Source organism: Macaca fascicularis, chromosome 14 (assembly GCF_037993035.2).
Source record: "Macaca fascicularis isolate 582-1 chromosome 14, T2T-MFA8v1.1".
NCBI lineage: Eukaryota > Metazoa > Chordata > Mammalia > Primates > Cercopithecidae > Macaca > Macaca fascicularis.
In genome coordinates this window covers 125,165,463-125,192,154 of record NC_088388.1, presented here as the reverse complement: position 1 = coordinate 125,192,154, position 26,692 = coordinate 125,165,463, and the positions used below count along the sequence as shown (strand labels likewise).

General features: G+C 47.1%; 1 protein-coding gene and 1 long non-coding RNA gene across 5 annotated transcripts in view; one reads left to right on the top strand and one right to left on the bottom strand.

The window, feature by feature from the left end:
* Nucleotides 1-16,151, bottom strand: part of LOC102123439 (uncharacterized) — a 45,462-nt gene extending 29,311 nt beyond the window's left edge. The window contains exons 1-2 of the long non-coding RNA XR_006691964.3: nucleotides 16,035-16,151; nucleotides 11,982-12,059 (exon numbers count right to left, since the gene is read on the bottom strand). This is a non-coding gene — a long non-coding RNA (uncharacterized lncRNA). The remainder of the gene's footprint in view (nucleotides 1-11,981; nucleotides 12,060-16,034) is intronic.
* KIRREL3 (kirre like nephrin family adhesion molecule 3) overlaps nucleotides 1-26,692 on the top strand; it is a 575,278-nt gene that overhangs the window by 375,831 nt on the left and 172,755 nt on the right. The window lies entirely within an intron of this gene.

Genomic DNA, 26,692 nt, shown 5'->3' with positions numbered 1-26,692 from the left:
CCAAGCCCTGGGTCAGTATCCAAGGTCTCCTTCCATCAGCCCTGCCCTCCATAGTTGGCCTCAAGTCAAGCATCTGGAGGTCGCCCTGTATTACATCATGACAGATGTTATTGATGCTCAGGAATTACTCAGCCCTTTGAAAAATCACAGCCACAATATTTGTCTCCATTAACATCCATGGCAGCACTTCAGTGAATCAATAGGATACTTAATGCTGAATTACACGACATGCCTAGGCAGCCTGCCTCTGCTGAGCTTAATCCTTCAGGTGAATAACACAGTAGAGTGTTCCAAGCGCACTGGGAAGGCACCCGGAATAGGAAGGGGAAACCAGGGTTTTTACACCATTATAAACACACATTTGTTTACCTGCTAGAAATGAACCAAAAATTCTTGGTCTTTCCAATTTTAATTGTGTTTTAGGCACCTGATGGTGCTTTTCTCATCTCTAGTGTGAGTGATTCATGCTTCGTGTTCTAAGAAAGACCTCAGGTTTTGTTTTGTTTTGTTTTTCCCTAGTGGAAATCAAAGGAGAAGAAAAGAATAATCTGTCTAGGGACAATAACTGATGATCCCAGCTATACAAACTTATCTCCATTCTCTGATCCTCCTATCTTTCATTCTGGCCTCCCCACCACCACCACCCCCTGGCTCCCTGTGTTCTAGTTCTTCATTCTTATTGACTTGACCCAAAATGCCATTTTCCTTGTTAGTTGCCTGACCTGTCCTCCAGGGATCTCAAAGCACTAAATCAACATCCATCACCAGCAAGGATGGTCCTTCCCAAGCCACAGGTGGGAAAACTGTCACCACAGGTGAAGAAGAGATTAGCTCTTCCCTTCACAGAATTCACAGAACTGTTCACTGCTACTTTCTCAATGAGTAAAAAGAGGTGCCTGCCAGCCCCTTCTGGAGTGGGACTGAGGAGAGGCATAACTTTTATTGCCAGGTTCAACAGACAGCCCCAACACAGAGAAAGGGATTTTCTGTAGGTTGGTTTGTTCATCTTCTTGAGAACCTAGAATTTCAACATATGTCTTTGTTTCCTAGCTTAGTATGCATTCAATGGCTTTCTCCTCGCCTGCTTTGGCTGGTCTTGTGCTTTCTGTTAAGAAAGCAAGCAGGGCTGCCCTGTACACAGCCTGGTCATGACCACAGGTATCCTCCCCGCATCCTTGCTGGCCCATCAGCTGTTGCCCCTTTTACCTTCCTGCTTGCTCACTCTTACCTGGTTTCCTCTTCCATCATGCAAGATTCACACAGATGTTTTTCTGATCATTCCAGTGGCTACAAAATCTCACCAGCACACAGAGCCGCCTACATCACAGAATACCAACATAGTCCCTTCCTTCAAAGAACTTGGACTTACAGTGAAGGAGCAACAAGCTGAGAAGAGCACATTAGAGGGGTGCCCAGAGATGTGGGAGAATTCAGAGTGTGTCTTCATCCATGTGTCGATCCCAGGGGCCTGGTCATACACCACCAAGGACAGGTGTGGTTTCCAGGGAGGCAGTCTGTTTATGTGCAGAGACACTTTGGCTTCCCATCTTCATAGTATGTGGGTAGGTTTTTCCACTCATGGAGATGAGTTGAAGAGGAAGATAACTGTCCTGTTAGTGGGTTTGGGCTGTGTCACCTTAGACAAACGATGATCTATTTCTGTTTTCTTGTGTCTACAGTGGAGCCAAAGTCTCCTGGGAAAATCAGTGAGATAACTAGGGGATATCGCTTTGTAAATTATAAATATCATATTTGTGTAATTAAGAGTCTAGGTTCTGAGCATCACATTGCCTGGGTTTGAATTCTGGGTCTACCACTCTCTAGCTGTGTGACCTTGGGCAAAATACTTAACCTCTAGGTACTTCCATTTCCTCACTGTGAAATGGAGCTAATGATAGTATCTGCTTTTCATAAGGATGAAAAGAATTAATACAGATAAAGCAAATAAAACTGTGCATATAGTTAACTCTACAAAAAGTATAGTTAGCACTATAAAAAGTGTAGCTGGTGTGATTATTTTCTCCTTTTAAAATTTGAGCTCCTACTAGTCAAGAATCTAGTACCCACTGAAGTTTTGTGGGGTTTTATTTGGTTTTTTGTTTTTTGTTTTTTGAGTTTCACTCTTGTCACCCAGGGTGGAGTGCATTGGCGTCATCTCGGCTCACTGCAACCTCCGCCTCCCGGGTTCAAGCGATTCTTCTGCCTCAGCCTCCCAAGTAGCTGGGATTACAGGCACATGCCACCATACCTGGCTAACTTTTGTAATGAAGGTGCTGAGTTATTTGCCGGGGCCCTGATAAGAGTGTGTCAGATCTTGCTGGGACACAATTGCTGCAGGGAAGGCTCATCAGTAGCTACCCTTCCTCCAAAGGGACCAGTAGCACCATGACTCACAAGCCAGAACTGACTCCTCTCCTCCCTCCAGACTCCAAGGCAAGAGAATGACCCCAAATCCAGAGAATGGGGATGGAAAGTTCAACTTGAGATAAAATGTGTCACCATTTTTAACATTTAGAAGGCACCTTGAAAAAGTAATTAAGACAGCACCCAAAGGTGCAATAACTTTCTCCAAGAACACCAAGTTCTCTACTGGCTGATTTAGCAAGTGAACAATTACTGTATGCAAAACACCTTGTAAATGCAGTGTGAGCCACAAACCCCAAGAGAGATTAGCAAGGATAGCAAAATAATGACACAAATAAGATACCAGATACCTCCTCTAATCTGTGGCAATGCCCCATTACCACACCCACCAGCATTCACCCAGCCCATGGGCAGCACCTCAACTGTCCAGAAATACAACCAACAGTCCCAGAGACTACGATGTACCTTCCCCACCCCCAGACTCCCACCGCTGTCAGCAGCCAACCATGAGCATTTTTCATCCATGTTAGGTAAGATAATTACCTTGAGAAGGTTTGAGAAACATGATGATATATCTCATTTTATATAGCACATTAAGGCTAAAATTTAATGCAAGGCACTAAAACAAATCTAAAAATGTAAGGTAATATAATAAAATCAATAGGGATTATTAGGAGTAAAGTGTTATATCTGAGGCAATAAAACCTTGGAATTCCAAGAAAACAATGTTCTAGTAAAACTATAATAGATTACTATGATTTAATCACTTGGTAAATAATGTGGTGTTTCAATGGGTTTTATAGTTTCATGGTATTAAAAAAATACACATTAGAGATTCAACCAAGATGGTTCTTATAAAGAGTGTATCTAAGAGTAGTATCATTTTGACAATTTGTGCTTTTAAATAATAGTATATTATTTTATACATGGATCTACTTTTTAAGCCTCTCACATGCTTTTAAGATATCACTTACCATTAGGCTATCACTCTGCAGATTCTCAAGCCTTTGAGCACATGAAATTATATTATTCAGAACATTCTTCCACTTCACAGAACAAGTGAAAACTTAGGAATTCCTAGAGGAACCTGATTTTCCTATTTTTCCTTTAGCTTGTACTAATTGCAAGACGTCCAAATACTGAAATTAGGAAGCCATTTTGCTTGAAGTTCTCATCACCTATTTAAATAACCCAAATCAAAAGGGGTTCTCCCCATCCCCCACTCAGAGCTGTTCTGAATAGTCAAATGAAGATTAAACTCTTGATTTAAGTAGCTACATCTTAGCAGTAATTAACACGTACATCAAATACTTTTTTCCTTTGATATGATATGGTACTAGAATTTAAACCCTGATGAAGGTGCCAAAATTAACTGCAATGGGAAATGAATAATAATTCTTTTAAGATGACTTTGCCCTTCGCATTCGCTAACACTCAAGCACTTTCCAGTCTCTCTGGGCCCTGCTCTTAAGAAGTCTGCAAGTCAGGCACACAGGTCAGTTCCAAAGACCTATGAGTCCAGAGAGAAGAAAAAGCAATAAGCCTCTGGTCCTAGGTCTATTTGTCAGTATGTTCTCATCCAGCCAGTTGGGTCCAGCCTTCCTCACTAGTCTCTGCTCCAAGAAGAAAGCAGAAGATATCTTCTCTAGGTTTGGATGATTTATAAGAAGCTAAAGAAGGAATTTAAAGTGGGGTATGAGGCAGGAAGAAGAGATCAAGAGACCTATAAAAGCATCTGAAGAAGGCAGCAAGGGAATGAATGTGGGACCAAGAAGGAATTCATTGTAACATCTGCTTAGTAGAGAAATCCTTTGATTTAACTTTCTAGGGCAGTGGTTCTCAAGGAGGAGGCTCTTCTTGAGACTTTAATCAGAGCTATGGACTCTCCTCCGAGAAATGCATACACAATACACACATGCACACACACCCCATAGACAATGGTGTGTGGTGTTATGTGGGCCCTTCCATGAACCCAGAGCCTCACATTAAGAAGTCCTAGTCAACAAAGACTTAGTCTAACACTCTTCATTAATGGATGTCCTTGGAATTCACAGCCCCTCAGAATCCTGGGCTGGTGAAAGTGTGTTTGGTACTGGATGCCACGTTTTAATAAGGACATGGAGAAGCAAGAGATCCACTGATAAAGAACGATCAAGATAATGGGTCTAGAATCCACCTTGGGTCTAGAATCCAAGGATCAATTCAAAGAACAAGGGAAGTTTAGAAAGAACTAAAGGGAATTATAATAGCTGATTGGAAAAATTTTAAGAAGGAAGAAAGTAGCCTTGTTTTTGCTGATTGGTTTTTGGTTAAGTGTTATAAGACCACCAGATTCTATTGCACATTGTGTGGGCAAACAGCAAAGCAGTGGAAGTTGCAGCAGAGAGAGAGTTCAATAATCACACAGCAGCCAAACGAGAGGAAACCTTAAATCTGCCTCCCTGAGAAACTTAGGATGGGATTTTTAAGGAGTTTGATTTTGTAAGGGAATAGACTAAAGTGTGGGGATCACTAATTGGTCAAGAAGTGAGGAATGAAGTCATGAGACAGGGAGATGAAGAAACCACATGCCTGTGCTGGGTCAGTTCCTTGGTTGGGGGTCTTCAGACTGGTGGGCCTGAGCCATTCCACTGGATTTCAGGATCCGAAAAATAACTTAAGTAATTCTTGGGTAAAAAGGTCCAGTGTCAGAGATTCTATCTATAGGAACAATGGGGGAGCAGGTGGTCAGCATGCTGTGTGACTCTTGGTCAGTCAGCAGCTGCTGGCAAGGGGGTTGAAGTGCACCAGTGCACCCTGGCCAATGCTTAACTACAAATCCGCCTAAAGCCTGGTTTATAATTCTCATTAATGTTGTGAGGACAGTTTCACAAGGGTCATTACTTGAGGAACCAAGTTTGATCAGTAGGAGAGAGAACAGTCCTTCCAACAATTAGAAGTGCTTCCTGCAATCCAATTTCCACATAGGATCTTTTTTTAAAATGTGAATCAGATTATGTCATTTTCCCATTCAAACCCATCCGATGGCATCCCACCACACTTAGGATAAAATCCAAAGCCCTCACTATGGCAGGTGGGCCCTACACCATCTGGCTTCCGCCTTCCTCTCTGGGCTCATCTCGTCCCATTCTCCCCCTAGTTGATTGTTCTCTCCAGGCCACTGGGCTTACTTAATGTGCCAAACTCAGTCTGGCCTCAAAGCTTTGGCATCTCCTGTTTCCTCTGCCTTAAATCCCCTTTCCCCCAGATCTTTGAAAGGCATATCCTTGTCATTCAGGTCTCAACTCAGTTGCCATCTCTTTAGCAAAATCTTCCCTGACTGTTCCATCTAAAGGGGTCCCTATGACCAGACACCCTCTAGATCTCTATCTCATTATCTCCAATGCATTTGTCAGCACCCGGAACTCTTTGTCTATTTACTTTGTTTTCAAGTGCTTGCTTCTCCAACTAGAAGTCAAGATCCACGAGAACCAGGCCCTTGTCTGGCCTTCCAAGTTCTAGAATAGTACCTAACACACAGCAGACATGTATTAAATATTCCTTGGGTGAACAAATGCAGGATCACACAGTGGACCTGATGCCTCATGGAGTAATTAACGAGTCTTCCATTAGTAGAGGAAGGTGAGTCAAGTCACAGCCCTTACTAGGGATGCCCTGGGAATACTCTGTGTTGAAGAGGTAAGGGTGAGTATATTAGGTTGTTCTCGCATTGCTATAAAGAAATATCTGAAACTAGGCCAGGCACGGTGGCTCATGCTTGTAATCCCAGCACTTTGGGAGGCCAAGGCAGGTGGATCACCTGAGGTCAGGAGTTTGAGACCAGCATGGCCAACATGGTGCAACCCTGTCTCTACTAAAGACATAAAAATTAGTCAGGTATGGTGGTGCATGACTGTAATCCCAGCTACTCAGGAGGCTGAGGCAGGAGAATCGCTGGAACCCAGGAGGCGGAGGTTGCAGTGAGCCAAGATTGTGCCACTGCACTCCAACCTGGGTAACAGAATGAGACTCTGTCAGGAAAGAAAGAAAGAAGGAAAGAAGGGAAGGAAGGAAAGAAGGGAGGGAGGGAGGGAGGGAGGGAGGGAAGGAAGGAAGGAAGGAAGGAAGGAAGGAAGGAAGGAAGGAAGGAAGGAAGGAAGGAAGGGGGAAAGAAAGAAAGAGAAAGAAAGAAGGAAAGAAAGAAAGAGAAAGAAAGAAAGAAAGAAAGAAAGAAAGAAAGAAAGAAAGAAAGAAAGAAAGAAAGAAAGAAAGAAAGAGAGAAAGAGAGAAAGAGAGAAAGAGAGAAAGAGAGAGAGAGAGAAAGAAAGAAAGAAAGACTGGGTAATTTATAAAGAAAAGAAGTGTAATTGGCTCCTGGTTCCATATGAGACTCAGGAAGGAAGGAAGGAAGGAAGGAAGGAAGGAAGGAAGGAAGGAAGGAAGGAAGGAAGGAAGGAAGGAAGGGAGGGAGGGAGGGAGGGAGGGAGGGAGGGAGGGAGGGAGGGAGGGAGGGAGGGAGGGAAAGACTGGGTAATTTATAAAGAAAAGAAGTTTAATTGGCTCCTAGTTCCACAGGCTGTACAAGAAGCATGGCCGTTTCTATACACATGAATCTTAGAGCTAAAAAGTAGAGTTTGGCTCACTAATACGGTTTGGATCATGTGGGTGGAGTTCTCACGAATGGGTTAGCACCACCCTGGCCAATGCCTAACTATAAATCTGCCTCAGCATAGCTGAGGCCTCAGGAAACTTACAGTCGTGGGAGAAGGCGTAGGAGGAGCGAGATGTCTCACATGGCCAGAGCAGGAGGAGAGGAGACGAGGGAGGTGCTACACACTTTTAAACAACCAGATCTCGCAATAACTCACATACTCACTATTATGAGAACAGCACTGAAGGGATGGTGCTAACCCATTCATGAATACACCAACCACGTGATCCAATCACCTCCCACCAGGCCCCACCTCCAACACTGAGGAACACAGTTAAACATAAGACTTGGTGGGGGGGACACAGATCCAAACCATATTAGTGAGCCAAACTCTACTTTTTACCTCTGAGATTCACATGTTCATAGCCTCATGTCACAGAGTAGAAAGAGCACCTGATTTTGAAGTCAGAGAGATCTGAGTTCAAATCTTAGTTTTGCTACTTATATACAGTGGGACTTTGGGCAAGTCAGTTAACCTCCGTGAACCTCAGTTTCCTCATGTGAAAAATGGGGATAAAAATGCCTATCTTGCTGGGTTGTGGGGAGTGTTTATAAAGCTAATATGTGCAAGGTACCTAACACAGAGTCAAATGCCTAGTAGGAACTCAACAAATGGCAGCTCTAGTTAACCATTCATGATTTGGTCTACAACCATCAACATGCGATGAGATGGCTGATTTGCTGGCAACATTCAAGCAAGAAAACTATTTAGAGGGCATCTTTTTCTTTTCCTGAGAAAATAGTATGTCTCTTCAAGTTATTTTTGAAAGTAGATAAGTATAAATTTTGAAAACCAAAAATCAAAACAAATGTCCAACCTTGAATTTCTCTTCCAATTATCAGTTGACCCATGACCTAGATACAGCCCTGAACTTCTCTGCAGTGAATCTAGTGATTCCCAGCTCTCTCCTCCTGCCCCTCAGAGCTATAAGAGAGACGAGGCCATGTTTCTTCATGGCCTGCCATCTAACTGCATGGGCAAGCCAACCAACCAAATCTATTTTGTTTCATGATGATAGCATCTTTCCAACTTGCAAGTAACTCAGCTTCTCCTGTTCTGTGGGTCACGTCAGCAATCTCAACCTAGTCAGGCTAACAGGCCCGCTAGAATCTGTGGTCACCTCCCAAAATTCATTTAGTGACTCGACAAAGCTGTTTGGCTGTGAAAGCCAACTCCTAAGTCCCCAACCTCCGAACTGCCTTCCCTGACGGAAAACTGGAAGATCACATGGTGTGGTGAAATAAACAACTTTTTAAGTCATGTTTAAGTAAGACTTGCTCGCTTTCATTTATAATTTAAGCTTTAAAACACCTGTGAACCCAGGCAAAGTGGCTCACACCTGTAATCCCAACACTTTGGGAGGCTAAGGCAAGAGGATCACTTGAGCCCAGGAGTTCAAGACCAGCCTGGGCAAAATAGTGAGACCCTGCCTCTACAAAAAAATTAAAAATAGCCAATCACAGTGGTGTGTGCCTGTAGTCCCAGCTACTTGGGAGGCTAAGACTCAAGGATCACTGGAGTCCAGGAGTTCAAGGCTGGAGTGAGCCATAATCACACCAAGAATCTTCAACCTGGGTGACAGAGCAAGACTTCATCTCTAAAACAACAACCACAAAAACCATGTGAGCCTCAGTCTTCTCATCAGTAAAAGGATAATCGTATCACCCACTCTGTGTGTTCATTATCAGAAACAAATGGGATGATGTATTTTAAGCGCTTGATTCTCAAATGCTGGCTCCCTCTTTCATGCTTATCACTACTACAACCACCGCCCAACCGCTCTGGAGAGAGAGTTTTCTGGAAAGCCTCTATGCCCAACTGGGCTAACAGGAGGGTCATGACTGCATCTGACTTAATTTTCTTTCAAGTTAAGGCTTGATTTGAGCTGTGTTTAAGAAGAATGCACAACTTGTCAGGCAGTGCACCCCATTTTAAAGGAATCACCATTCCCACCAACTTGTTTCTCCCCCTCTTTCCTTTTCCTGTCTTTCCAGTCAATTCCAGCCCCTCTCCCATTCATTCTCCCCAACCACCATTTCAGCCTTCCTTGCGGCCGCCCACTAATGGGCAAGGCCATCTCAGTAATGCATTTCTGTGCCTTTAGCTATGCCATCACTTTGATGAAAGATTTCCTTGGAGCACCCGCTCCTTCCTCAGCTGCTTCCACCCTCTGCCATGTACGCTCAGCCGCGTGATAATGCAATCACTGTGTCTGTGTGAAATGAACGGACACACTAACACAAAGTTTCATAACCAAAGCAGTCATGCATCTCCCCACCCACGCACCCCACACACACACCTGGGGCTCCTCCCTCCATCCTGCCCTGTCCCCAGGGGCATACAAAGAAGACTGCTCCCCAGACATGTGACCAAAAGGCTTAACGCAGGCAGGTGGCAGAGGAGGCCACAATACCTATTACCTGCAAATGACCATAACTGCTGAGAGAGCAGTGCCATCCCAGAGCCTATGTAGCAAAGGTAGTAAGGCTCTGCCTCCGGACCGGGCCAATGCCTCACTGGTGGATTGTGGGGTAGGAGGCTGATAGAGCAGTAACAGGGTGACCTCAGACTCTAAAAATCACTCAGCTCCTGGCTCCATCATCATCTGGGACTGTCCTAACTCAATCCATATTTATTGCCATGGCATAACTAGGTCCCCTAAGTGGTTGTCTATCTTCAGCTTGATACCTCCAGGGTCCTGGTGGGCAGGGTTGCATGATGGTTAGGAACACAGGTTTTTTAGTCAGACAGACCTAAGTTCACATCCAGCCTCTGCTACATACTGGCTGTGATTCTGCCCATTCCTTAACCTCCCAAAGCTCTGGTTTCCTTAACTGTAGAGTGGGGTAATAAATATACTTACTTCCTAAAGCATTAGGAGGGTTAAACAAGATAAAGCAAAAAAAGTACTCTGCATAGTGGGCATTCATGATAGTAATTAATAATCATATGAATGACAATAAACATTTATTGAGGACTGTGTCAGGAACCGGATTAGGTGCTGAGAATACAGAGATGAGAAAGACGTTGTCTCATTATAGAGAAGACTGTTATAAAAGCAGGTGCTAAGACAGAAGTCTGCACAGGGAATATGGAGCACAGCTCTACTTTACAATTCTTCCTCATAATGCACCAAAATGTCTTTCCCTGACTCTCTGCCCACTGACCTGAGTTCAGCCCCCCAGAGCATCTCAAATCACTCCAATCCCTCTTCCACATGACAGGCTTTCAGCCTCTTGAAGACCGCAAATCATGCCTCTCCCCAAGTCCCCTCTTTTCTAGGCTAAATAGTCCCAGTTCCACTCTAAAAATAATAAGCCTACCTTATCTCTCTACATGCCTTTCTCCAAGGAACAAAGCTATATTACCGGCCCCAGCTCATCCATCTTCTCAGCACCAACAGCCCACAAAGAAAGGAAGATTTACCTGCCCCAACCCAGACCTGATACTGAGAGAAATTCAATTCCATTCAGGATCTCCCCAGAGTCTCCCAGCAGAGACACCTCAAACCCCAGCACAGAATCACAATCCTGTGATTGTGGCCCACTTGTCTGCAAATACATCTCACCAACCTTGGCTGGACTGACATCACTGCCCAGCTCATAACGTTGAGGAATCAGAAATCTGGAGGAACATCTGAGATCACCTGCACTGGGGGTCCTCATCTCTGGCTTGATGATAGAACCACCTGGGGGGTGTTTAGTAGAGACACCAATGCCCAGGTCCATGCACCCTCACGAGAAAGTCTGATTTAATTGATCTAAGGGCCTGAGTATCACTATAGTTTTCAAAGTTCTCCAGGGCATTCTAATATGCAGCTAAGATTAAAACCCATGCATCTTAGTTCAACATTTCCTTTTGCACTTGAGAAAACAGCCCAAAGAGTGGAAGTGAATTGTCCAAGGTCACAAAACTACTTAGAGGGAAAAATAGGATTAGAACTCCTGGCTTCTGACCTCCAATCTAGTATCTCTTTTACTAGGCTACCTGGAAATGAACATTCTGACTTAGGAACTGGAATCTAAGGGGTGTGCCATTGATGCCATAGAGAAATCGATAACAGATCGAACTCTTCCAACCCTTAAAGTCCACATGTTAATCCCCCTTCTCTTTTATAAATCTTCCCTACTCCCCATTTACATCTGTACCCTGTCTTACAATGTGATGTCAAAATGCCATCCACAAAGGGAGAACTCTATTCAGTTTTCAGCCAAAAGAATTACACAGAAAAGAACCTCATCGTCAATCAAGAGCCAAAAGCAATTCTTAAAACCAAATTAAAGTCCTGTGCATTCAGCAAGGCCTGTTTAGAAATCAGACCTTCAGGTTCACTCCCCTGCTAGATAAAGGCTATGGGGGAAAAAAAAAGCAACAGTATTAACATTCCAGAAATGCAATCTGAAATAAATAAGTGATATTTTCTGGCCAAGGTAATGCAAGGGTTTTCGTTCCCTATGTGTGGAGCTACTTTACATTTTAATAAATGCACATCGAGAAAATAATATTATTGCTCTGATATTGGGAGATTTGTGAACATAAAATATTAGAACTTGTCAGGAAGGCATTTATTTTCTTTTTCCTTCTTTCTCTACTGCAATATTCTTTCACCTAATAGAAGATGATTACAAAAATAATTACATCAAACAGTGGCCAGCACACACAAAATAAACGGGAAAAAATGAAGGTTATCAGGCATTGGATAACACACGTGAGCAGGAGAAAGCACGTGTCCAAGCAGGGGGAGGTAATTGCACATCAATCAAATGATTGCAGAGTGGGTGGAAAAAATTAAGGCAACTAAATGGCTGCTGAATGTTCTGATCCCAGATGCAAATCAGAACATGGATCAGAACTCATTAGCCAAATTATCCATCTCCAATATCCATGTGAAAAAGCCAAGTTCTGTGTTGGAGAAAATCATCTTACCTTAAAACACTGCCGTGTGCGAGCCTGTAATCACGAAACATTGGGATCCATAGCCAGTTTCTGATGGTTCTGGGACCCCTGAAATGATATGTATTCACACATATGCATTTATCTGGAGATTCCATGGTTTTTAATATGTTTCTAAAGGAGTACTTTATCAAATAAAAATTAAAAGGTAAGGGGGTGGACACTAAATTGGCCCACCCCTTTCATTTAAAAAAAAAAAAATCAAATAAAAACTCCTCAGAAAGCAGTTTGGTAGTTCTGCAAAAATTAAACATAGAATTACCATATGACCCAATGATTCCACTTCTAAGTATCTACCCAAGAGTACTGAAAAAATATGTTCACACAAAAAATTTACACAGATGTTCACAGCAGCATTACTCACAATAGCTGAAAAGTGGAAACAGCCCAAATGTCTAGCAGATGATGAATGAACAAAATGTGCTTATAGCCACGCCATGGAACATTATTCACCCCTACAAAGGAATAAACTACTGATGCATACGGCAACTGGGATGGAACCTTGAAAGCATTTTAAGTGAAAGGAGACGGATACAAAAGGCCACATGTTGTACGATTCCATTTATTTGGAGTGTCCAGTATAGGCGAATCCATAGAGGCAGAAAGTGGGTTAATGGTTACCGACAGGGGGACAGAAATGGCAAGTGATGGGTATGGGCTTTATTTTGGGGTGATGAAAATGTTCCAAAATGAGGTCATGGCCATGGTTGCAAAATGTTGTAAATATACTTCAAAACTACTGAACTGTCTATTTTAAAGGGGAAAACTTCATGTTATATGAATAATACCTCTTTTTTAACGAACGTACTTTAAAAAGACTATCCCCTAAAACTTCCAAGTTCATGAGACAGTTAGTAGCAGAGCCAGATGATAGGATTGCATAGTGAACGCAAGTATGAGATCAAGAAAATTAATCTAAATTGACACCACAATTATTTATTCAAATACTGAGGGAGCATTTTTTCTATGCCAGGGGTGTCCATATAATAGTCAACTACTGAGGGAGCATTTATTATATGCCAGGGGTGTTCATATAATACTGTAGTGAACAAATAGGAACACTTCTTGCCCTCTTAGGGCTGATATTCCAGCATGAAGAAGACAAGTTTCCAAATACACACCCAACTGTGTAAGTCCATCAGTGACGTGAGTTGTGAAGGAGACGTACAGGCAACGTGAGAGTGCGCAGGGGCTGACTGGGCTGGGAGGCTTGCTTGAGGAGGTGAGCTCCAAGGGGCCACAAGCATGCATGTTGAAGGAACTGAAGACCCATGTGGACAAAGGCACCAGAGAAGGACAGAGGGCATCGGCAGGTCATACAGCGGCAGTAGCACCTACGGTTGGTTAAGAATCCAGTGTTCCAGCCTGATGCGTTCAGCCGAGGTGTGATCTGTTCCTGAAGCATCAGCCTGGTGGGGTTGTGGATCGCAGAGGCAGCATCCACATGCCAACAGCCTCTGGGAGGCTCCCGTGCTCTTGGCAGCCAGAAAAAGGCTCTGCGATCAGTGAACCCAACATGCATGCAGCCCAGAGATCAACCAACTGTGGGGAGGGCACGGGAATGCAAACATGGACAAATGACACGACAGCCGCCTTTGGACTCTGCAGGCCATTCCCCTCACAACACCTCAGGATAAAGGGAAGAGTAGGAAACTAAGCAAGTGGAAAACAAAGGAGATGAAGTGGGAAACGTGAAACATGAAAATGTTGTCCTCAAAGTCCAGTATGAAGGAGGAATATAGCTTCCACGTATGTGTGTGCATACCAAGGACGGCAAGGAGAAGACAGACTGATGGATCAATCAGAAAGACCACCCTTGAAGAGTGAAAGCAGCCTAGTTCTACAAAATCCATGATCCCTCAAAAGGAGTTAGACACTGAAAATGTCAATAGAATTGAGAAGGAAACGAATGGGAGAGGGTATGGTGGTAGGAACAACCGTAATAGCTAATATTCACCGGGCACTGTCAGCCAAGAACGTTACATGCATTCTCTCATTTTATTTCCCCACGACCCTTCCCTATGACTATTCCCACCTCCCAGATTAGGTCTTTGTGGCTTCAGTTGAAAAACTTTCCCAAGGTCACACAGCTCAGGAGTGGAGCCAGATTTTAACATGGGCGGTCTGCCTCTTGCACCTGTACTCTTAGTCACTAACGCAAACGGTCTCTTTCTTCAAGAATCTTCATCACAGGCTGTTCAGAGGCTTTCAGATGTGTCTAGCTTCCTCCTGAAGCTTGGAGATATATGTTGAAAAGTTCCAGCTTCCAAACCCCCACCCAAGTCAAACTGCTAAGGTCAAGAACATCTTGGTCTAAGTTCCACCTTAGCCTTCTGTGACAAATTATATTCTCAGTTCTCTGAGTGAGAAGCTTCTGCCCCGACCTGCATGATCTGGGGAGACCACTGAGGCAGCTTCAACTGTCTATGAAAGAAACTGCTCTAAGAGAGATGGAGAGCCCTCCAAGAGATCTCAGAGAAGGATGGATTTCTCCAGCAAGCCCCTGCTCTCCCTTGCCCTGTCTGTAGTCCTGGCACCTGCAGGGAAGAGAATACCTGCTTCAGACATGCATAGCTGGCTCCCTCTCCCCATTTGATTATAGCACCAGTGCTTGACATTTGTTGAGGACTCTATCCCCACAGACTCCAATGCAAACATTCTCTCTCATCATCCCACATTCCCATGAGGTCGCAGGCAGGGCCAGGTTAGTCTATCATCCTAAGTATGTCCCTTCTGTCCTTGAGCCTAACATGTTCATTTGTGAATATGAAGCATTGCTTGGGAAACTGTTAAAATCCTCTTACAGGTCAGACAAGGAGGCTCATGCCTGTAATCCCAGCACTTTGGAGGCCAAGGCAGACAGATCGTTTGAGGCCAGGAGTTCAAGACCAGCCTAGCAAACATGCCAAAACCCCTGTCTCTACTAAAAACACAAAAATTAGCCAGGTGTGGTGGTGCACGCCTGTAATCCTAGTTACTCGGGAGGCTGAGGCAGGAGAATCGCTTGAACCTGGGAGACAAAGGTTGCAGTGAGCCGAGATAATGCCGCTGCACTCCAGTCTGGATGAAAGGGCAAAACTCTGTCTCAAAAAAAATAGTTAACAGCACAGGTTTTGGAGTCAGGTCAGGCCTAACTTTGTGACTGAAACAATGTGTGACTTTGGCCTCATTTACTTAACCTCCCTGAGCCTCAGTTTCTTCATCTGTAAAGGGAAGACGATCATTGCACCTTCCAACAACATTGGGTTGTTCTGAGGATTCGTTGAAGCCATCTACATAAAATTCTCTGTGCCCACTGCATCATCAGGGTTCTATTTTTACTTTTTTTTTTTTTTTTTTTTTTTTTTTTGAGATAGAGTCTCGCTCGTCGCCCAGGCTGGAGTGCTGTGGCACGATCTCGGCTCACTGCAAGCTCCGCCTCCCAGGTTCACGCCATTCTTCTGTCTCAGCCTCCCAAGTAACTGGGACTATAGGTGCCCGCCACCACGCCCAGCTAATTTTTTGTGTTTTTAGCAGAGACGGGGTTTCACTGTGTTAGCCAGGATGGTCTCGATCTCCTAACCTCGTGATCCGCCCACCTCGGCCTCCCAAAGTGCTGGGATTACAGGAGTGAGCCACCGCGCCCGGCCTCATCAGGGTTCTATTAAAGTTAGCTGCTATTGTTCATAATTAACAGAAAAAAAACTGACACAGTAAGAATGTGTTGGAGCTGCGAGTGGCTCTCAACTTTTGCTGCATATTAGAATATCTGGAGAGCTCTAAAACCTTGTAGTCACACGCCCATACCAATTAAGTTGGAATCTCTGGTTGTCAGGTTTTCAAACCTCTCAAATAATTCCAATATGCAGCCAAAGTTCGGACCCCCCAGAATGGGATGCGATCCAAGATCCCAGTTCCAGGTGGATTTTTTACGAGTGAGCATGCATCAGAGGTCCCCCCAGAAAGGAGCTGCGCTTAGTGCAAGGCTGTCTGGTCTCAGGCACATTCCCCTGCCCATCTCTCCCAGCAGGCCCCCCACACACTAACCTTTCACGAAGCCTCTCGGCCTCACATTCACTTCAGGTAGGCTGCAAAGGAGACCGTCCTCATACATGTCCCAAGGCAGGAATAACTCTGGTTGTTTAACCATGGTTGTCACACTCAGGAGAGACGAAAGGAAATCATAAATAATAGATGCTATATAAACAAGGTCCAATTAACCCAGACACCAGCCGGGCGGGGAAGACGTGCATCAGCCCTCTCTGCAAGAGGCTAAGGAGAGACATTAGGGAAGCTGCCTGGAGCTTCACAGGTGTGGCTACAGAGCCTCTCCTTCCCAACCCAACCTTCCCCCGACCCCTTTCCTGAGGTCCGGTCTCACAGCAGGGCACACGCACCCAACCTGGACTGGGCGGTGGTCAGCCCTTGCTGCAGTGCTCCTCCATTCAGCACAATTCCACGCAGAGTTGAGTGGGCAGTAACTTTAGCCCTGTCTCCACGTTAGAGTTTTCCATTCCCCTAGCATACTAATTGCATCACATTTCTTTTCTGCAACGAATACCCCTCTGGCCTGATTGTTTCTGCTACCTACCCTGTACTCTGACCCACAGGGAGTCGTTTGTTTATTCGGGCTAACGGCGAGTTGGGCTCCAGAGCCGCTTCTCCATCCCCTCCCCTCTTATCCTGGACACTGTTCTCACCAGGCATCCCCATCGCCCATCTCTACTCCAGAAGTGCACTCCCAGCAGTTAGGCCCCAGGAAATGCAAGTCACATGTGCCAGTTACCAGTTTGCCAGCAGGCCCAACGCTCTGCCTCCAGACAGCCCCCTGCCTGCCTCCAGGAGGAGTCCTCAGCCCCTCTGGGACCACCATCTCTTAGCCAGGGAGGGCTGGGAAGAGGGCTCCTACTGCAGCCACAGGATTTTGTGGACGGATTAGTCCAGGGTGATTATTGAGCTCAGAAGAAAGCAACTCGTGATTAAGGGAGCCGTTTGGGGAGGGAAGAGGCGGGAAGAGGAGGGGAGTTTCTCAAAACACCTGCCTGGGAACGCACTGGAGGAATGCCAGACGCGCACCTCCCACAGACAGAGGAAGGGCACCAGGGGCTAAACGTGGTGGAAAAGCAAGGTTAGTGAATTTAATGAGGTGATCTTAGGCAGCTTAATTCAGCTCGATAGCCTAGGGCTAGAGGAGGAGCCCCTGCGCAGGAAGTCAGAAGTTGGGCCTGCACTAATTAGATTTCACAAATGCTGCCGTTATTAAGCACGTTGTTCCAAATGCCTGCCAGGTGGATAGGAGTCTCCCCGTGGGGGCTTCTGAGACCGCCCCCTTCAGCTGCCTCCTGCCTTTCTCTCCCACCTGTCCAAGCCCAGCACCGCCCACCCCCACCTCCAGCTGCATTCCTGGAATTGGCACCCAGCTCAGACTCCACCTGGGCCCACCCTGTCCCGCCCTGTGGGGAGGTCCAAAGGGTGAGAGTGGAGCAGCAGCCACCAGCTCTGCCTCCTAGGTTGGTAAGAAACAGCATGGCAGGCACGTGAGATGGTGAGAAGGGCTCTGGAGAGAGCTGATGTGCTTGTTCCTTGGGACCCTGATGCAATGGAGCTGGGCAGTTGCCCTAGTGCCTGGGTGGGTCCCTTTTCCCCAGATTTGCAGCTGCAGAGCTGACCCAGTAGTGATTTTTGTCCTTGCAGTGGGTGGCAACCCTGTCTCGGCTGCAAGTGCTCAGCGACCCTCCCTATTCATCTGTGTACCCTGCAGGGCTAAGCAACTCGGCCCTTCAGCAAATCATTGAGGACTAAGTTTCTCCATCTGTAAAACGGCTCATTGCAGAAGGCCACACAGCAGCAGGGACCCAGATCAAGCTCTTGCAGTAGGGAAGCTTTGTTTTGTCCTCACTAGCAGCTGCCCTAAGTGTTACAACTCAAAGGGCAGAGGAAGCCACTTAATGCCTACATGATAATAACAGAGATCAATTAATAATGGCAACAATGGTCTTTGAACGTGGAGCACTGCTTCTCTCCAGCGGGAGCCCAGTTCCTGCTCCTGAGGGACCGCCCCACCTGCGGAGAGGCTGCTCCCTCCAGTGGAAGGAGGTGGTCATGGTCACCGAGAGCCAGCCCGGAGTCAGATGTGGATCTCTCCTTCCTGACCTCTCCTCCAGCCCTTCCCCTCCCAGCCAAGAGTTCTCATATTCACATTAGAAAGCAGCCCCAGCCCTAAAAAGCCCGTTCTGTCTGCCCAAAACCACACCAAATGTGTTATGGCGACTTCCTCGCCTTGCCCCTCTGGCCACAGCTTTTCTTTCCGTACAAGGAGGAGGTGGGTCAATCTCGGTTCAGCTACTCCATCATTTCCCTGGGTTTAGGGAGTGGAAGCCTCCAGGTATTTACCTGGCTTTGCCCCCCACCCCGCCCCATCCACTCTGATGACCTCCTGGGAGGCCCTAGCTACTCATAAGCCCCACGACAAGCCCTGTGGTTGCTTCTTGGCTGCCAGAGAGAGCCCCTTGGAAGAGAACAACTGCTTAATAAGGATAAACATGTGGCATGCAGTTTACAAACCCTGGAATACCAGGCCGCGTGGTAGGCAGGTTCCGAAGCTGCTTACTTCAGCTAGAAAGCACCGCCCGGCCACCCCCACCCCTCCACGTCATCTGAGCTTCCGTCCCTTCCCATCCAAGGTCCTCCCTTGACCCCCCAAATCCCTTCCCATCTTTAATCAGTCTAAGCTTTTAAAGAAAGAAAAAAAGAGTGCAGAAGAAGGCCAGCATGTAGATGTATGGTACTTAGGGACGTTTTAAGCCCCTGCAGAGTTCAAGGAGAATGTCCCCAGAATGTGAAACATGCTCCCTCCCTGGGGTCTCTCCCCTCGCTGCCAGCCATGAAACAAGTTATGCAGCTTGGAAACTCTGACTGGAGTCCTCCGGTTCCCTCCCTGGAAGGTCCAGGGTCTCTGCCTGGCATCACCCCTGGGGTGTGTAAGGTCATCAGGGATGTGGTCTGGTGGGGATATGTGCAAGGCAGTTCCCAGGGAGCCCAGATTTCCCTCCCCAATGGCCCTGTGAAATCAACAACTTAATAATTCTTAACAGTTACTGGGTCTGTGTCCAAAGGATGTGCATGTCTTAATTTGCTCAATCCTCACGACTCCATAAGATAGGTATTATTTCCCCATATTTTACAGACTTGGAAACTGAAACACAGAAAGATTAAGTAACTTGTCCAAAGTGACACAGCTAGTAAGTGATACAACCGAAATCCAAACCCACACTCATAAACACCATAGTAAACTGTGCCTTCATAAAAATAATGTTTTCACATTAATAATACTACCGACTCTGATTTGAGTGCTTTAGATGCTGGGTGCATGCTAAGAGCTTCCCATGGCTTATGTTGGAATTCTCGAAACAGGCTCTATGAAGCAAATATGATTATTAGCTCCATTTTACAGATGAGAAACGGAGGCTCAGGGAGATTGAATAACTGACTTAGTTACAGAGATAATGAGTGGTCAACTGGGATTCCTTCCCAAGATGGGCTGCATCCCTCTTGGCCACACCATGGCTCACTTCTCCCTTCCAAAGGGGCCAGTCTGTGTGTCCTTTCCCTGAGCCAGAGAATGAACAGGAGGAACCTCCAAGCTTCCCTTCTGCCCTTTGTGCCTCTGATTGGATCCCAGAGGAAAGATGCAATGACAGGACTCCCTCTGCTTAACTCCCAAGAGGGACCATGTCCCCTGCCCTCCAGACCTCAGTCACTACCCATATGCCCCATGCTTTTCCCACCCCATTCCCACTCCCAGCATCCCTACTTAACTCAGGCGGGACGCACAGCTCCAGGCCCAGCATGACGGATATGTATGGCCGAGAATGGCGATGTATTTATTAAGCGAAACTGACAACTTCCATTAACCCAAGTAGACATTATTAAAACGCGCTGGTTGTCTCTGGGAAATGAAGTGCCCAGCACAGGCTGTGAGCAGAGCTCCTACTTGCATGCGCCAAGCTGCTGAGTGCGAGCTGTGCCTCCCTCCTGGCATCCCGAGTCTCATCCATCATGTCCCACGAAGTAGGTCCCATCCTAAGCCCCCACACCACTCCCTCACAGCAGTCACCACAGGACTTCTCCCTCTGAGCCTCGAGTCCCAGACCCGAGTGGCCTGAGACCTGGAGACCACAGGTGCTCCATTGCTCCCACTCCCTGCACTTGAAGATGAAGCTGCCCACTGGGCCCTGATTGGCACATTATACCTGCCTGGGATCTTGGCAGTGACTAAGGAGGCACCAACTGTAGAGGTGACTTGATAAGATCCCAGGAGTCGGTTCTTAGATATCGTTATCCGTGGGGCCCCAACCTGCTGCAGATGGGAGAGCAGGGAATCCAGGAGAAAAGCCAAGAGGGTGGGAGGAACCAGGGAGAAAGGGCAGGGCCAAGAAAGGCCACCCCACGCCATGCTCAATGCATCGTTTGTGATTATGGGTCTTTGCTAAGGTGCAGGAAGCAGTAATAATAATCTCATCTGCCACTTTGCAATTTACAATGCACTTTTACATATGCTGTTTCATTTGCTCCTCCTAAGTCCTGCTGTGAGGAAGATAGCATCAGCCTGATTTCTCTTTTGTCCCCATGAGGAGAGGGGTTCAGGGGGTGGTGGGGGTGTTAAGTAATTCTGCTGTGAGGGTCTGTGAAGTTAGCAGGTTGCAGCTCTGGGGTGAGTCTAGCGTTGCTTCTCTGAGTCACCTCCTTTCGAAGACCTCCTCTTTTATTATGTTCCAAACGCGGACACCTAGCAAAGCTCAGACACGTTGTTTAGAAGTGGGCCTTTCTGCACAGCCTCAGACACCCTGCTGTGTGCACCATGGCTCCAGGCCATGTGCTGTGGACACCCACCCACCCCATGTGGCCCACAGGACACACCTATACGCCAACAGATCAGAACCCTCCAGCCATAGGAGCAGCAGAGGATTTAGAGTAGCCAAGAAGAGTAGCCAGTACTGACACTGACTGTGAACAGCCTGGTCCTCAGTTGCCCTGTCTGGACAGTGAATTTCTCTGTAGGGCTGTGGTGAAGACTAAATGAGATATGGTATATACATTATCTTGAACAAGCCTGGCACATGGTACATGTTCAACAAATGGCAGCTCTTACTGTACTTATTAAAGGATGCTAGACAAAAATGCATTGCGGCCTGTATGTATAGAATACTTGGTTTCATCCTAGCTTAGGAACAGAATGCCTCAGACCTTCAGGGTGGTCTCCCTGCCCGTTCCTATGTGTACACTCACCCCTGTCAGCTCTGCGTCCTTGTTTTCGGTTCAGAAATACAGTGGTCATAATACTGGACACCAGAAGGAGACAGCACAAGGACAGAAGCTGTTGCTTATTCATCTTCAATTTCCACAGCCTCATGTGAAGGATTATCAGTAAATATTACTGAATGGATAGAAGGGAGGGAGGAAGGAAAAGATAGGGAGGAAGGAAGGAAGGAAGTCAACTGAAAAGTGAATGGATAATGCAAATTATGGTTTTCTTTGGCTGATCGGCCATCTCAAAACAGATCCTGGTTCCTTTTAAAGATGGGACTGTGATGTTGCTCTCTAGCCTCGAGGCCAGTGGGACGAGGGGGCCTATGTGGGGAGACACGAGTGAAAGCCTTGTACCAGGAACATGGGTTCTCTGTCCACTCCCTGGCTTCTCCCACACGGCCCTTCCCGTCAGAAACCCGGGTCAATCCGGAGCTACCAGCGACCCAGGGCCAGGTGAGGCAGCAGCCCCAGCACACCTGCCCAGGATACGGCTGCTGTGCACCAGGCAGGGCCCAGAGAAACACGCAGCCATGTGCTGCCGGACAGCAGAAGCAGCAGTGCTGGGCACTGAGGCGTGGCTCCAGCACAGCTGCTCAGGGGGCCAAGACCCAAGCGTGTTCCTCCGGGTTCAGCATGTCTGCGGAGCCAGGGTCAGGAGGTGAGGACCAGACAGGGGCCAGCCACTGAGGTTTCCACGTGCTCCCTCTCTCCCCTTCTGTTGCCCCTCCCTGCTTAGTCAAGGCCCCCATATCCTCAGTGCTGTCTGCAGCTGCCCTAGTCCTACCCTGTCCTGCCCATGATGCCCTCATTCCTGAGACTCCCGGGCAGCTTCTCCCCTTCACCCATTGGGAATGAGGGCTCTCATCACAGGGGAGGGAGGTATTTCTCCCCAAACCAGTTGCTGTGAGATGATGCCAGGAGGGAGCCGAGGCTGGCAGGAGCCCCCCACTTGCCTGCCCATCGGTATTCAATGGGAATTTATTGTTTTAATCAAAGTACCAAGCTAAACAGGGAGTCCTGGGATTCTCACCCCGGCATGGGGCCCAGCAGCTCCAGGAATCTGTAGGGAGATCTCTAAATAACAGTCCACACAATGCACAGTGGATTCTTTTTTGGAGGGCGGCAGACCCCTCCCCTGCAGGGTGACGGTGGGTGAACTTGGAGGAGCATGTTCTAGGTTCCCTGGTCTGAGCTAGGAGAAAGAGTGTCTCCTATTGGCCTCCATGCCTCAGTCAGGCCTCCAATCATTACTTCTTGAGATTTCTGTATCCGTAACTGAGCTGGACAGGCCTACCTGCCCCTTGTCCTGCTGTGCTTTCCTGAGCTGACCTTACCACGGCCTTAAACTTTTCCAGAGCAGTTCATGAAAAGCTCCTCCCTTCTTACCTGTCCTCCCAGCCCCGCAAACTGCCCCCGACAGAACAGCAAGCTCAAACTCGGGGAAGAGGGATTTATCAAGACCGTGGTGCCAAGGTCTCAGTAAGGATCATAAATTGGAAGCCTGGCCCAGGTGACGCGGATCCACAGCTGGGGCAGGACTCCAACCACGGGGCCACGTGCCTGCCTTTCTGTGATGGGACTGTGACAGATGGCAGATATCAGAGGCGTTCAAGCCAAAGGGCCTGGAGGCAGGTCCCAGTTATGTCACTTCCTAGCTGTGTGACCTCAGGCAGAGCACTTGACCTCTCTGGGCCTCTCCCTCATCTGTCGGGGAGGATGACACCACAGGATGGTTGTGAGGATCAAGTGAGATAAAGTATGTAGACTCGCATAAACCACGAGGCACCGGACAAAGGCAGGTTGCTATTACTATGGCTTCTGGGGCCCAGGTGGAAAGGGCAGAGGACCAGAGGCCAGACTTCTGGGAGAAGAACTGGAAAGCTCAGTCCGGGTAGATAACCCCACACGCCGGGTTCCATAACCCTAAGGCCCAAAAAGCTCCAAGGGCTGTGGCCTCCCTGTGGGAGCCACCTCTGACAGTGAGCACACAATGAGCTCCCTTCTTCAGAGCAGCCACAATAGGCATTCATCAAAAGGCAAATAGAAACGCCGCCAGGGCTGACCTCTTTGCCACCGCTCCTGGGGAAAGACTTTGTTTTGCGAGAAAGGAGGGGGCTGCTCCTCCTCTCAGTAAACAAACTCAGCCATTCAATTAGTTCCTGCGAGGTGTTGATCACGCCACGGGAACAGGCCGCAGCCCCTGCCTCACAGCGGTCTGCTTCTGTGACTCCGCCAGGCAAATCAAAGAGGCAGCCTCAGGTGACCTTGTTTCATCTCAAACACACACAGGACCCCTTGTCTCCTAAAACTCATGCTGTCCTGTATGCACGGTTCTCAGGCCAAGACCCCCACCTGTAGTTCAGTCCTTAAAAAGGGGAGATGGCACGAGGGAACGGAGTTCCTAGAAATGGGCACGGCAGGGGACGGAATTCAGGGGGATGAAACTCCAAATAGGTGTCCAGGAATGTAGGTGGGGAGGGAGAATGGCATCGCAGGATGCATGAGAAGAATGGCGAGGGGCGGCACGAGGGCAGAGGGGACCGGGACACTGCGAGGCCTCCTTTCTCTGGTTCTCTCAGGTGCCATAAGGAGAAAACCTGGCTGAGTGTTGAGGTAGAAGGCTTCTGTTTACAGCCATCTATCTCCCATAATTAGCCATTTAGGAAGAAAATAGCCTTCAAATTCAAAGGTAAATTGACTTACATTGGGATAATAACGTTTGATTGAGCACGGGAAGTTCATCTTTAGAGTATGAGAGCAAACAAATTGCTTTTCTTCCCCGGTGCTTGGAAAGAAACGAGATGAGATTGCAGGTGCTCCCGGAGCTGTGTTCCCATCGCCTCAGGGCATTAGCAGGCCCAGGGCTGAGCTGCAAAACCCAAGGTGCCCACGGCAGCCGCTCAGTCTCTCTGCCAGTTGTTTTCTGATCCTTGTTCTGGAGGGTTTTAAAATTATATTGCATCACATTGATGCAGCAATCAGTTATTATTGTCAACAAGAGCATGAAGAGACATAAATTCTCTCCCTTAGATAGAGGCTGGTTCATAAATACATTTCTTTATTGCTTCCTAGATTGGAAAGATTGCTGTGTGCTTTGGCTTCCTGGAACATCGTGGGGCTGGGGGAGGAGGGAGGACAAAGGGTTTTAAATTTCGCTTCTGACTAGGGTTGTGAAATAGTGGGTAATTTCCTGAAGAGGTCACTGGATGCTGACCTTCCTGGGGTAGGAGATCCGTGGAGGGGTGAGAGAGAGAAGGAAACATGCAAATAATTAAAATAGAATGCTCTGATATAGACAAAACTGATGGGTGACTGGGAGAGGGAACAGTAACCCTAACTGATGAAGTCAGGGTCCTTTTTCCCAGAGAAGGAAAGTTTAAGCCAAGTTTTGGAAGTGAATGATCAGAAGTGTATAAGGAGCTCTTCGTTGCATACTTTGGATTCTGGCAAAAATTCAAATTTTACTTATCTTCCTAGTAGAAACCAGGAATCATCTCATTGGAGCTCTATTTCAGCTACGTCTTTCTTCCATTTTTTCTGATCATGTGTGTTTGGAGTAAGAGTAAAGGGATTTGCACAGCCCATAGATTTGAGTGTTGGAGTGGGGTGGTTGGTGGAGTTGGGTGGTACACATGCACTGCCCAAGTGGCTAGCTCGTGGGTACGAAAGGTTTAAGGACCTACAGTTTAAGTACAGAGGAACAAGGCAAGAAACACATTTCTTCTTAGCTAATAAGGACCTATATTAGTTATCTCTTGCTGTATTAAAATTAGCAGCTTAAGACAACAGATATTTATTATCTTTAAATATATGTGGGTCAAGAATCTGGGCACAGCTTAGATGGGCCCTCTGCTTCAAGGTCGCTCCCAAGGCTACAATCAAGGAGTAAGTCAGGGCTTTGCCATCTCAAGGCTTACCTGGGGCAGGGTTGGCTTCCAAGCTCACTCACTCCAATGCTTGTCAGCTGGATTCAGTTCCTTGCAGGCTGTTGGATTGAGAGCCTCAGTTGCCCACTGGATACTGGCTACAGGCCACACTCAGTTCTTGTCACGTGGGCCTCTCCAATGCAGCAGCTTTCTTCATCAAAGCAAGCATCTGAGAAGAAGAGACAGAGAGAAAAAGAGAGCCAACAGGACAGAACGCGCAAACCAGTCTTTTATAACCTGACTACAGAGGTGATAGCCCATCACTCTCGCTGTGTTCTACTGGGTAGAAGCAAGTCACCAGGTGTAGCCCATACTCAAGGGAAGGGAGCACACAGGGGTCTGAAAACCAGGAGGCAGGAGTAATTGGCAAACTGCCCACCTTGGGATCTTGGCTGTCAAGTTAAGTCCCCTGATGCTAGACTAAGAAAATAGAAACCAGCTGGGGTCAAGCCAGGAACAGAGCCTTGGTCTTCTGGCTCTTTCTCCAGGGCCCTTCAATCACAGTGAAGGTTACACATCAGAGGGTCATTACTGTATGGACCAGAGACAGGGGGTTTCCTGGAGAAGCCTGATTAGAGCTTCTATATGCAAGAGCTGTAAGCAGGTCCCCTTCAGAGGCTTTTGGGGATACCAGGTATCTTGGCTAGGCATGAGGCATGACAGACCCCTAGTGGCTTCCATTTGATGGAAAAGACAAATGGGCCCCTACTTTCTATGTGGGCCTCTATGTCTCTGACTCAGATCTAGCCACATACCAGAAGAGAAAGGGGGTGAAGCAGAGACCCACACAGGGGAGCTAGAGGAATAAACAGCCCAGGAAGAGCTGGTCACCTTTTCATTTTAAGAGTTAAAAAGAACAGAGAAGAAGAAGAAAAGAGTCAGGCAATGGAATAGCAGGTGCAGCCGAAAGCGTGCCTGCCTCAGAGAGAGTCCATTAGGGGCCAAGACACCGAGCAGGGACAATGCGCCTGAGACAATGGAAGCAGCTGAAAAGCCCTGGAAATTGGGTGTGCAGACTCCCGCTTCTGGGATGTCTTAACAGATTAATAAGGCTTTTGAGGATTTCCAGAAACATTTATATGAGTCAGAGCCCTAAGAGGGGCCAATATGGGGCTCTTTGAAGCTTCCCTTTTAGCAGCTTGAAACAGCAGATGTCTCTGCACCCAGCAAGGAGGGGTGAGGCCTGGGCAAGCCAGGGAAAAGCTATTGTGTCTCTAGAAAATGGGAGCCCACAAGGGGACTTTATAACAGCCATTGAAGTCGGAAGGCAGGCACATTCCTTAGTTTGGGAACAATTATCTGGCCAAACAATGGGAGGGAGGCAGCCACTGCTCAGGCAAAAGACCACATGATCTTCAGACTGGGGTTGAGAACATTCTAAGAAGTCTAAGAGTGGGCCCTACAGGTCAGAAGTAACGCTTGCAAGGCAAAGCTTGAATTATTATTCCCACTGCACAGGTAAGGAAACCG